Source organism: Schistocerca serialis, chromosome 3, assembly GCF_023864345.2.
Source record: "Schistocerca serialis cubense isolate TAMUIC-IGC-003099 chromosome 3, iqSchSeri2.2, whole genome shotgun sequence".
NCBI classification, from domain to species: domain Eukaryota; kingdom Metazoa; phylum Arthropoda; class Insecta; order Orthoptera; family Acrididae; genus Schistocerca; species Schistocerca serialis.
In genome coordinates, this window is record NC_064640.1 from 626,420,665 (window position 1) to 626,432,338 (window position 11,674).

Here is an 11,674-nt window from a genome sequence, read left to right on the forward strand (position 1 = left end):
GTAATGTATTGCGATTACATAGACAGAAGGATCCTTTATTGTATGATTATATGATAGCGGAACAAACACTGGTAGTAGTTACTTCTGTAAAGTATCTGGGAGTATGCGTGCGGAACGATTTGAAGTGGAATGATCATATAAAATTAATTGTTGGTAAGGCGGGTACCAGGTTGAGATTCACTGGGAGAGTCCTTAGAAAATGTAGTCCATCAACAAAGGAGGTGGCTTACAAAACACTCGTTCGACATATACTTGAGTATTGCTCATCAATGTGGGATCCGTACCAGATCGGGTTGACGGAGGAGATACAGAAGATCCAAAGAAGAGCGGCGCGTTTCGTCACTGGGTTATTTGGCAACCGTGATAGCGTTACGGAGATGATTAACAAACTCAAGTGGCAGACTCTGCAAGACAGGCGCTCTGCATCGCGGTGTAGCTTGCTCGCCAGGTTTCGAGAGGGTGCGTTTCTGGATGAGGTATCGAATATATTGCTTCCCCCTACTTATACCTCCCGAGGAGATCACGAATGTAAAATTAGAGAGATTAGAGCGCGCCCGGAGGCTTTCAGACAGTCGTTCTTCCCGCGAACCATACGCGACTGGAACAGGAAAGGGAGGTAATGACAGTGGCACGTAAAGTGCCCTCCGCCACACACCCTTGGGTGGCTTGCGGAGTATAAATTGAGATGTAGATGTAGAAAACCCACAGAAAACAATCCTGAGCTATCTTTCAAAGTTTGTGGATGAATCTTTGAGAGGTGGCACGCTACTCTTATTTTAACGACATTGTCAGTCAGATTAACGTTTATTTTTAGGTCATGATCTCGGTGTTCACCACTACCACATTTGTTATGTGCGTTTCATGACTTCTATACATGGGGAAGCTGTGGGCAGAATGTTTTTAAAACGGCATGTGTAACCTGTATAGAACTTGTACACTTGTACCCGAGGGGCCAATGTGGAGGTGACAGACGACAGGGAAAGAGATGCATTGGGGGCCATAAATGCTGAGTGCAGTGATCGGGCTGTGTGAGTGAATCTGGGAAGCAGGGCTCAGTGGATCGTAACTGCAGAGGGACTTCTGGCTGAAGCCCTCTCCTCCTTCCGCTTAGGGTCGGATAAAAGGGCGCTGGTTCGCACAACATTTTACATGGGCCAGACGGCATTCCACGCAAAGGCTGCCATTTGACGAAAAATGGGCGGAGGAAGCCATTTAATAGACTCAGAGTTTTTTTGCAAACGGACGGGTTGTCATAAGACTTTGTGGATTCTAATGTCAGAATCAGGGACGATACAGACAGAGCAGCTGGTGTATGTGTCCAGTGGAGGAAAGACCGTAACCTCCCCTACCCCCACCGCACTCCGCGATTTCAGGGCTCTGATAGGAAAGTTTCCCTCGTTCGTGCAGTGTATCCACTTCCCTGATTCTCACCTGAAATGCATAAAAAATTTTACAGTTTCTCTGACCGCATGTTTCCATGCATGCGTAATAACGAAAGCGTATTTGACTGTATTCTGCAGATTGTCGTAAATGCCGCATTATGTTGTCTTATTCTCATTCACACTGACATCCTGTTTTGGATTTTACGTTTCGGAAAATGAGTTAGGAACAGTGTGTAGTACCACATTGTGCTAATACATCTATGAAAACACCCGAAAAATTGATTCTGAGAGTTTCAAAGAATAAGAGGATAAGCCGGCCGGAGTGGCCGTGCGGTTATAGGCGCTACATTCTGGAGCCGAGCGACGCTACGGTCGCAGGTTCGAAACCTGTCTCGGGCATCGATGTGTGTGATCACACACATCGATGCCCGAGACAGGTTTCGAACCTCAGAAGTTAAGTCGCATAGTGCTCAGAGCCATTTGAACCATTTTGAACCAATAAGAAGATAAACAGAATGTGGTTATAACACGCTCCTAGAGATCCAAATTATTAAGCAGCCGACTTCCCTGTATGATGTGTGAACGATTTGGGTCTTAAAAACAAAATTGAAAAAAAAAACGCATTTTCATGTTCTCCTGCAGTTCATCGAAGTTTATAACATGAAACTCATGAATGAAAATGTTTCTAATATGGTGCTACAGTCTAAAAATATTACGGCAGACTTTTCATCTCTTTCTACTGTGGTTGAGGATTCGATCGCAGAAAATATTTGTGACAAGCAAGATTATGAAGATGACTGCTGCTAGTTACATTCCCAGTAATTTAAGTTGTGCTCGTAGATTTCTATCTAACAGCATACTCGGAAATCGCTACATATTCGGAAAAAATGGTGAATCATTTCTGACAAGAAAAAATATAAAGGTCACTGTCGGTTGTTTCACTCAAAGCAGTTTCATCTACAACAATCAATCTAGAAATGATTACTGAGAAAGTGCGCTCTTACATGTAACTAATAACGAATATTGCAGAAAAATCTAAACTTACACGAATAACAATGTCTCAGAACGTGTTGCATATATGAAGAGGAAAAAAAAAATTTTGCGTTCACCCATGGCTTTTATCATCGCATTCCCGCGCACTAACCGCTTGGCCACGCCAAACAAATGCAACGCGGTGCTCATTTGTTGTTGTATCGTGTAGAGGAACGTAGGTTGACTTCGTTGCCAAATGGTGCTCCGTAAGTCATAAATGCATGATCATTTGGATGGTTTCCAATATCAGGCTTCACGTAATTGCTTTCCATTGTTGCTTGAAAGTTGCAAACACGTTTCGATAGTTACTAACTAAACCATTTGTGGAAAAAAAGTACACAAAGGCACTACTAACGTCAGTTCACACTCATATAATATACGTAAGCAGAGCCGATGTCTTGATATTTAATGATCTTTAAACTCCTATTTCCATAAAACGAACACGTATTTTACATCTACATCTACATCTACATCCATACTCCGCAAGCCACCTGACGGTGTGTGGCGGAGGGTACCTTGAGTACCTCTATCGGTTCTCCCTTCTATTCCAGTCTCGTATTGTTCGTGGAAAGAAGGATTGTCGGTATGCCTCTGTGTGGGCTCTAATCTCTCTGATTTTATCCTCATGGTCTCTTCGCGAGATATACGTAGGAGGGAGCAATATACTGCTTGACTCTTCGGTGAAGGTATGTTCTCGAAACTTTGACAAAAGCCCGTACCGAGCTACTGAGCGTCTCTCCTGCAGAGTCTTCCACTGGAGTTTATCAATCATCTCCGTAACGCTTTCGCGATTACTAAATGATCCTGTAACGAAGCGCGCTGCTCTCCGTTGGATCTTCTCTACATCTTCTATCAACCCTATCTGGTACGGATCCCACACTGCTGAGCAGTATTCAAGCAGTGGGCGAACAAGCGTACTGTAACCTACTTTCTTTGTTTTCGGATTGCATTTCCTTAGGATTCTTCCAATGAATCTCAGTCTGGCATCTGCTTTACCGACGATCAACATTATATGATCATTCCATTTTAAATCACTCCTAATGCGTACTCCAAGATAATTTATGGTATTAACTGCTTCCAGTTGCTGACCTGCTATTTTGTAGCTAAATGATAAAGGATCTATCTTTCTGTGTATTCGCAGCACATTACACTTGTCTACATTGAGATTCAATTGCCATTCCCTGCACCATGCGTCAATTCGCTGCAGATCCTCCTGCATTTCAGTACAATTTTCCGTTGTTACAACCTCTCGATACACCACAGCATCATCTGCAAAAAGCCTCAGTGAACTTCCGATGTCATCCACAAGGTCATTTATGTATATTGTGAATAGCAACGGTCCTATGACACTCCCCTGCGGCACACCTGAAATCACTCTTACTTCGGAAGACTTCTCTCCATTGAGAATGACATGCTGCGTCCTGTTATCTAGGAACTCCTCAATCCAATCACACAATTGGTCTGATAGTCCATATGCTCTTACTTTGTTCATTAAACGACTGTGGGGAACTGTATCGAACGCCTTGCGGAAGTCAAGAAACACGGCATCTACCTGTGAACCCGTGTCTATGGCCCTCTGAGTCTCGTGGACGAATAGCGCGAGCTGGGTTTCACATGACCGTCTTTTTCGAAACCCATGCTGATTCCTACAGAGTAGATTTCTAGTCTCCAGAAAAGTCATTATACTCGAACATAATACGTGTTCCAAAATTCTACAACTGATCTACGTTAGAGATATAGGTCTATAGTTCTGCACATCTGCTCGACTTCCCTTCTTGAAAACGGGGATGACCTGTGCCCTTTTCCAATCCTTTGGAACGCTACGCTCTTCTAGAGACCTACGGTACACCGCTGCAAGAAGGGGGGCAATTTCCTTGGCGTACTCTGTGTAAAATTGAACTGGTATCCCATCAGGTCCAGAGGCCTTTCCTCTTTTGAGCGATTTTAATTGTTTCTCTATCCCTCTGTCGTCTATTTCGATATCTACCATTTTGTCATCTGTGCGACAATCTAGAGAAGGAACTACAGTGCAATCTTCCTCTGTGAAACAACTTTGGAAAAAGACATTTAGTATTTCGGCCTTTAGTCTGTCATCCTCTGTTTCAGTACCATTTTGTTCACAGAGTGTCTGGAAATTTTGTTTTGATTCACCTACCGCTTTGACATAAGACCAAAATTTCTTAGAATTTTCTGCCAAGTCAGTACATAGAACTTTACCTTCGAATTCATTGAACGCCTCTCGCATAGCCCTCCTCACACTACATTTCGCTTCGCGTAATTTTTGTTTGTCTGCAAGGCTTTGGCTATGTTTATGTTTGCTGTGAAGTTCCCTTTGCTTCCGCAGCAGTTTTCTAACTCGGTTGTTGTACCACGGTGGCTCTTTTCCGTCTCTTACCATCTTGCTTGGCACATACTCATCTAACGCATTAGGTACGACGGTTTTGAACTTTGTACACTGATCCTCAACACTATCTGTACTTGAGACAAAACTTTTGTGTTGAGCCAACAGGTACTCTGAAATCTGCTTTTTGTCACTTTTTCTAAACAGAAAAATCTTCCTACCCTTTTTAATATTCCTATTTACGGCTGAAATCATCGATGCCGTAACCGCTTTATGATCGCTGATTCCCTGTTCTGCGGGTCTGTTTGTCACCAGAAGGTCTAATATGTTATCGCTACGAGTCGGTTCTCTGTTTAACTGCTCAAGGTAGTTTTCAGATAAAGCACTTAAAAAAATTTCACTGGATTCTTTGTCCCTGCCACCCGTTATAAACGTCTGAGTCTCCCAGTCTATATCCGGCAAATTAAAATTTCCACCCAGAACAATAACATGGTGGGGAAATCTACTCGAAATATTTTCCAAATTATCCTTCAGGTGCTCAGCCACAACAGCTGCTGAGCCAGGAGGCCTATAGAGACATCCAATTACCATGTCCGAGCCTGCTTTAACCGTGACCTTCACCCAAATCATTTCACATTTCGGATCTCCATCAATTTCCTTCGATACTATTGCACTTCTTATCGCTATAAACACGCCTCCCCCTTCACTGTCCAGCCTGTCTCTGCGGTATACATTCCAATCTGAGTTTAGGATTTCATTACTATTTACGTCTGGTTTCAGCCAACTTTCTGTCCCTAGTACTATATGAGCGTTGTGACCGTTTATTAATGAGAGCAGTTCTGGGACCTTTCTGTAGACGCTCCTGCAGTTTACTATTAGCACATTAATATTGTTATTCCCTGTTGCATTTTGCCTACTCCTACCTTGCTGCGTCTCAGGAGGCGTTTTGTCGGGCCTAGGGAGGGGATTCTCTAACCTAAAAAACCCCCATGTGCACTCCACACGTACTCCGCTACCCTTGTAGCCGCTTCCGGCGTGTAGTGCACTCCTGACCTATTCAGGGGGACCCTACATTTCTCCACCCGATAGCGGAGGACGAGAAATTTGCACCCCAGATCTCCGCAGAATCGTCTGAGCCTCTGATTTAAGCCTCCCACTCGGCTCCAAACCAGAGGACCGCGATCGGTTCTGGGAACGATACTACAAATAGTTAGCTCTGATTTCACCCCGCGAGCGAGGCTTTCCGCCTTCACCAATTCCGCCAACCGCCTGTACGAACTGAGGATGACCTCTGAACCCAGACGGCAGGAGTCATTGGTGCCGACATGAGCAACAATTTGCAGTCGGGTGCACCCAGTGCTCTCTATCGCCGCCGGTAGGGCCTCCTCCACATCTCGGATGAGACCCCCCGGCAAGCAGACAGAGTGAACACTGGCCTTCTTCCCCGACCTTCCCGCTATTTCCCTAAGGGGCTTCATCACCCGCCTAACGTTGGAGCTCCCAATAACTAATAAACCCCTCCCCCCGTGTGCCTGCTCGGACCTTGCTGAAGGATCAGCCACATGTCCACTCACAGGCAGAGCGGGCGATGCCACACGGCCAGCCTCCACATTTACCCTCCGCCTCGTGCGCCGCGAACGCCGCTGAACCCGCCACTCCCCTTGTGGAGAGGGTGGCCCAACCGTGCCCGGTACCCGCGAAGATGTCTCGACAGCAGGGACAGTGGGTGAAGCATGTAACACCAGGGGTGTACCTTGCGACGCACCAGACTCCCCACTGCCGCTACACTCCGAGGCAGCATCCTGAAGACGGCTGACCGCGGCCATCAACACGCTCAGCTGTTCGCGAACAGAGGCCAGCTCCTCCTGCTTCCGTACACAGCAGTCACACATCCTATCCATCCTAAGGAATCAATTTACTGAAGAGAGTTAATCAACTTTTAACTAGACTGCTAATTCACTAAAGGCGACTGTTTATTCACTAAACTGTGGTTGCTAGGCACTTCTTGTAGAAAACAATGAAAATAGCACTACCTGTCTCTGGACTGTATTGCAAACAAACACTAGCACTACTGGCACTGTGGCTGACTAAAGGGACTCTCTCTGACTGTATTCAAAACAAACACGAAATCTATGGAACTATTAATAGCACTCGACAATTAAAGCTTCCTAAAAGCAAATACACACGGAAGAAGAAGTGACAAGTAAGAAAAGTACAGTTAATACTTAAATTAAGGTAGCTCGCTGCACAGCAGACGTGAAGCAGACGGCAGTTACGGCATTTTGAGAGAGTATTGACCGAAAACGTTTTTTTACGTAATCATTCACAGTAACAACCTAACCTAACAAAATTTCTAACAAAGGAAAATAGTCTATTATGAACTCACTTTCCAAAGTATGTGTGTACATAAACCAAAGCTCACCGATCGACAGGGCCACACTGAAATCCAAGACCTCTCCGTACAATTGTGGTAAAATCGGCGGGAGGACAGTTCGGTAACAAGTCTCAGAAGCTTACTGAATAGGATATTTCGATAAAGAACCGAAAATGACGTCACTATCGAGACTAACCTACTACATCAATCGGTATGAACGATACAGAATAGGGCCCCTGGGTGCCTATTCTGTATCTTTCCGCCATTGTGCCGATCGTTTCGGTACTCAAGAGCACCGAACGGTCTAGTACTCGAATTAGAGTCCTATCTTTATTCAGTATGCATTTCGGTAGCGATACCGTTCGGGTCTAGAGAACCGAAGCGCTGTTGTCGGTTCGCGTCGCGCAAGCCAATCAAAAGCAAGCGGCTGCTCATCCGCTAATGCGCACTGCAGCGCACCCAGCGCCACGAACACAAAGCGGCTAGCAGACAACACAGGCGCGCTATTCTTCGCAGTACCGAACTTGCGTTTTCCCAGTACGAAGTGTTGCTAAAATACCAGCGGAAATATCGGACGAAAATGATTCTCAGCTGAAGTGCATAGAAATTTTTACATTTTCCCTGACCGCATGTTTCCATGAATGCATAATAACGATAGCGTTTTTGACTGTATTCTGCATATTGTCGTAAATTCCGCATTATGTCATCTTATTCTCATTCACACTGACATCGTGTTTTGGATTTTACGTTTCGGAAAATGAGCTAGGAATAGTGTGTAGTACCACATTGCACTGATACATCTATAAAAACACCCGAAAAATTGATTGAGAGTTTCAAAGAATAAGAAGATAAATAGAATGTGGTTATAACTCGCTCCTAGAGATCCAAATGATTAAGTAGCCCATTTCCCTTTATGATATGTCAACGATTTCGGTCTTAAAAACAAAACTGAAAAAAACGCGTTTACGAGAGCTCCTGCAGTTCATGAATGAAAATGTTTCGTATATGGTGCTACAGTCTAAAAATATTACATAGATCTTTCATCTCTGTCTACTGTTGTTGAGGATTTGATCGCAGATAAAGACTTGTGACAAGGAAGATTATGAAAATGACTGCTGCTAGTTACATTCCCAGTAATTTAAGTTGTTCTCTTAGATTCCTGTCTAACCGCATACTAGGAAATCGCTACATATTCGGCAAAAAACGGTGAATTATTTCTGACTAGAAAAATATAAAGGTCACTTTCGGTTGTTTCACTCACAGAAATTTCATCTCCAACAATTTCGTATTTTGTATTTTAAACACACAGAAATCACGAAATCATTACTGAGGAAGTGCGCTCTTACATGTAAGTAATATTGCAGAAAAATCTTAACTTACACGTATAACAATGTCTCAGAACGTGTTGCATATATGCACTCACTCCGTCGTCGGGCCACAAATGGGCCATCGGGACCATCCGACTGCCTTGTCGTCCTCATCTGCGGATGCGGATAGGACGGGCGTGTGGTCAGCACACCGCTCTCACAGTCGTTATGATGGTTTTCTTTGACCGGAGCCGCTACTATTCGCTCGAGTAGCTCCTCAATGGGCATCACGAGGCTGAGTGCACCCCGAAAAATGGCAACAGCGCGTGACGGCCCGGATGGTCACCCATCCAAGTGCCGGCCACACCGGACAGCGCTTAACTTCGGTGATCTGACGGGAACCGGTGTATCCACTGCGGCAAGGCCGTTGCCTGTTGCATATATGAAGAGGGAAAAAAAGATTTTTGAATCTATCCGTGCGCGAACCCATGTCCCTACGCGCAGCAATCCCGAGCGCTTATTCCCCCCCCCCCCCCCTTTTCTGTTCGTTATTGATCGTTGTGTTTGGTCGTTGCAGACGTCGCAAGACATCCTGTTCAAGTTCGGTAGTTGATCCTTCCACTCAGTTTATTTTTATTTATTTATTTATTTTTTTAATTACAGAGGCCAACCGGCTCTCTGACCGAACGTGCTGAGCTACCGTGCCGGCTCCCCTCGGCTACGCTAAATAACAGCTATGCGTTGCTGCATTCTTGTACTATTGCGGAGGAAACGTAGGCCGACTTCGTAGCCAAACGATGCTGCGTTAAGTCATAAATGCGTAATAGTTTGGAAGGTTTCTAATATCAGGCTTCACATAATTGCTTTCCATTGTTACTTGAAAGTTGTAAACACGTTTCGATAATTACAAACTAAACCATTTGTGGGAAAACGTACACAAAGGCACTAGTAACGTCAGTTCACACTCATGTAATATACGTAAGCAGAGCTGATGCCTTGCTATTTAATGATCTTTAAACTATTATTTGCATTAAAGTAACACATATTTTGAGAGAATATTGACCGAAAACGTTTTCTTTTTGGATGTAATCATTCACAGTAACAACCTAACCCAACCAAATTTCTAACAAAGGAAAACAGTTTATTTTCAACTCACTTTCCAACCGGATGCGTCCTCTGGTGATAATTTAGTAACACAATCACTAAATCCGAAGCTAAAACCGATAAATAGGTGTAAAATAACAAATTATAAGTGTAAATCACAGCTCACCAATCGACAGGGCCACACTGAAATCTAAAACCTCTCGGTACAATTGTCGTAAAATCGGTGGGAGGACCATTCCGTAACAGGTCTCAGAAGCTTACTGAATAGGATATTTCGATAAAGAACCGAAAATGACGTCACTACCGAAACGAACAAACTACACTGATCGATATGAACGATACAGAATAGGGCCCCTGGAGACGCCCCGGATAGCAGTGGGATACCTGTCCGACTGTCGACCGCCATACGGCACGACGACCAGGAGTGATGGTCCGGGATGCCATTTCTTTTCATAGCAGGACCCCTTTGGTTGTCATCCACGGCACCCTCGCAGCACATCGTTACCTCGACGATATTGTATGCCCCACTTTTTTGCCCTTCATGGCAAACTATCCTGGGTTTACTTTTCAGGAAGATAATGCCCGCACACACACACAGAGAGAGTTTTTACTGCCTTTCTTCGTGACTGCCAAAACCTACCGTGGTCAGTAACATCACCAGATCTGTCCACAAAACAGAGCGTTTGGAACACTGTGGGCAGGGTCCTCCAGCCAGTTTGAGATTTCGACCCGAAAAAGCGCCAATTGTATACAGGTTGAGTCACCTAACGTTACCGCTGGATATATTTCGTAAACCACATCAAATACTGGCGAACCGATTCCACAGACCGAACGTGAGGAGAGGGGATAGTGTAATTGTTTAATACAAACCATACAAAAATGCACGGAAGTATGTTTTTTAACACAAACCTACGTTTTTTTAAATGGAACCCCCTTAGTTTTGTTAGCACATCTGAACATATAAACAAATACGTAATTAGTGCCGCTTGTTGCATTGTAAAATGTTAATTACATCCGGAGACATTGTAACCTAAAGTTGACGCTTGAAACCTCCGACGTTCAGTTGCGTGTTGTAACAAACACGGGCCACGGTCGGCGAGCAGCATCTGCAGGGACATGTTTACGATGACGACCGTGTTTACGAGTGTGACTGTAGTGCACTGTTGTGGTTTGGTCTAGCTGTCGCAAGTGTCCGCATGTAGCGCTTGCTGCTATTGTTATTCTGCATTCGTCTCCGCACGCAAACCAACTGTAGTTCACCGTATTACCGGACGTCTCTGATAGTGTAGTGTTGTAGGAACTGTGACCATGGTGTATTCGAACTCTGAAAAGGCGGAGATGATACTCATCTATGGCGAGTGTTGACGAAATGCAGCTGAAGCCTGCAGGGTGTATGCAGAACGATACCCGGACAGAGAGTACCCAACGTGCCGCACATTACAAAACATCTACCGCCAACTGTATGCAACAGGTTTGGTCGTAGCACGCAAACGGGTCCGTAACAGGCCCGTCACAGGAGAAGCGGGTGCAGTTGGTGTGTTAGCTGCTGTTGCCATGAACCCACACATGAGTACACGGGACGCTGCGAGAGCCGGTGGACTGAGTCAAAGTAGTGTCATGCGCATACTGCATCGTCACCGCATTCACCCGTTTCATGTGTCGCTACATCAGCAATTACATGGTGATGACTTTAATCATCGAGTGCAATTCTGTCAATGGGCACAAACAGAGAATGCGTTGCAGTTCTACCTGTTTACCGATGAAGCAGGTTTCACAAACCACGGGGCAGTGAATCTACGGAACATGCATTACTGGTCAGTGGACAATCCTCGCTGGCTCAGACAGGTAGAGCGACAGCGACCGTGGACTGTATGTGTATGGTGCGGAATCATTGGCGACCACCTCATTGGTCCTCACTTCATTGCAGGGGCCCAAATAGCTGCAACATACATCGCGTTTCTACAGAATGATCTGCCAACGTTGCTCGAAAATGTCCCACTGGGCCGGCCGCGGTGGTCTTGCGGTTCTAGGTGCTGCAGTCCGGAACCGCGGGACTGCTACGGTCGCAGGTTCGAATCCTGCCTCGGGCATGGATGTGTGTGATGTCCTTAGGTTAATTAGGTTTAAGTAGTTC

The 11,674-nt window shown here is 45.1% G+C and overlaps 1 pseudogene; it reads right to left on the bottom strand.

The window, feature by feature from the left end:
• Positions 1 to 8,750: 8,750 nt before the first annotated feature.
• Positions 8,751 to 8,868, bottom strand: LOC126472180 (5S ribosomal RNA; annotated as a pseudogene).
• Positions 8,869 to 11,674: the final 2,806 nt, after the last annotated feature.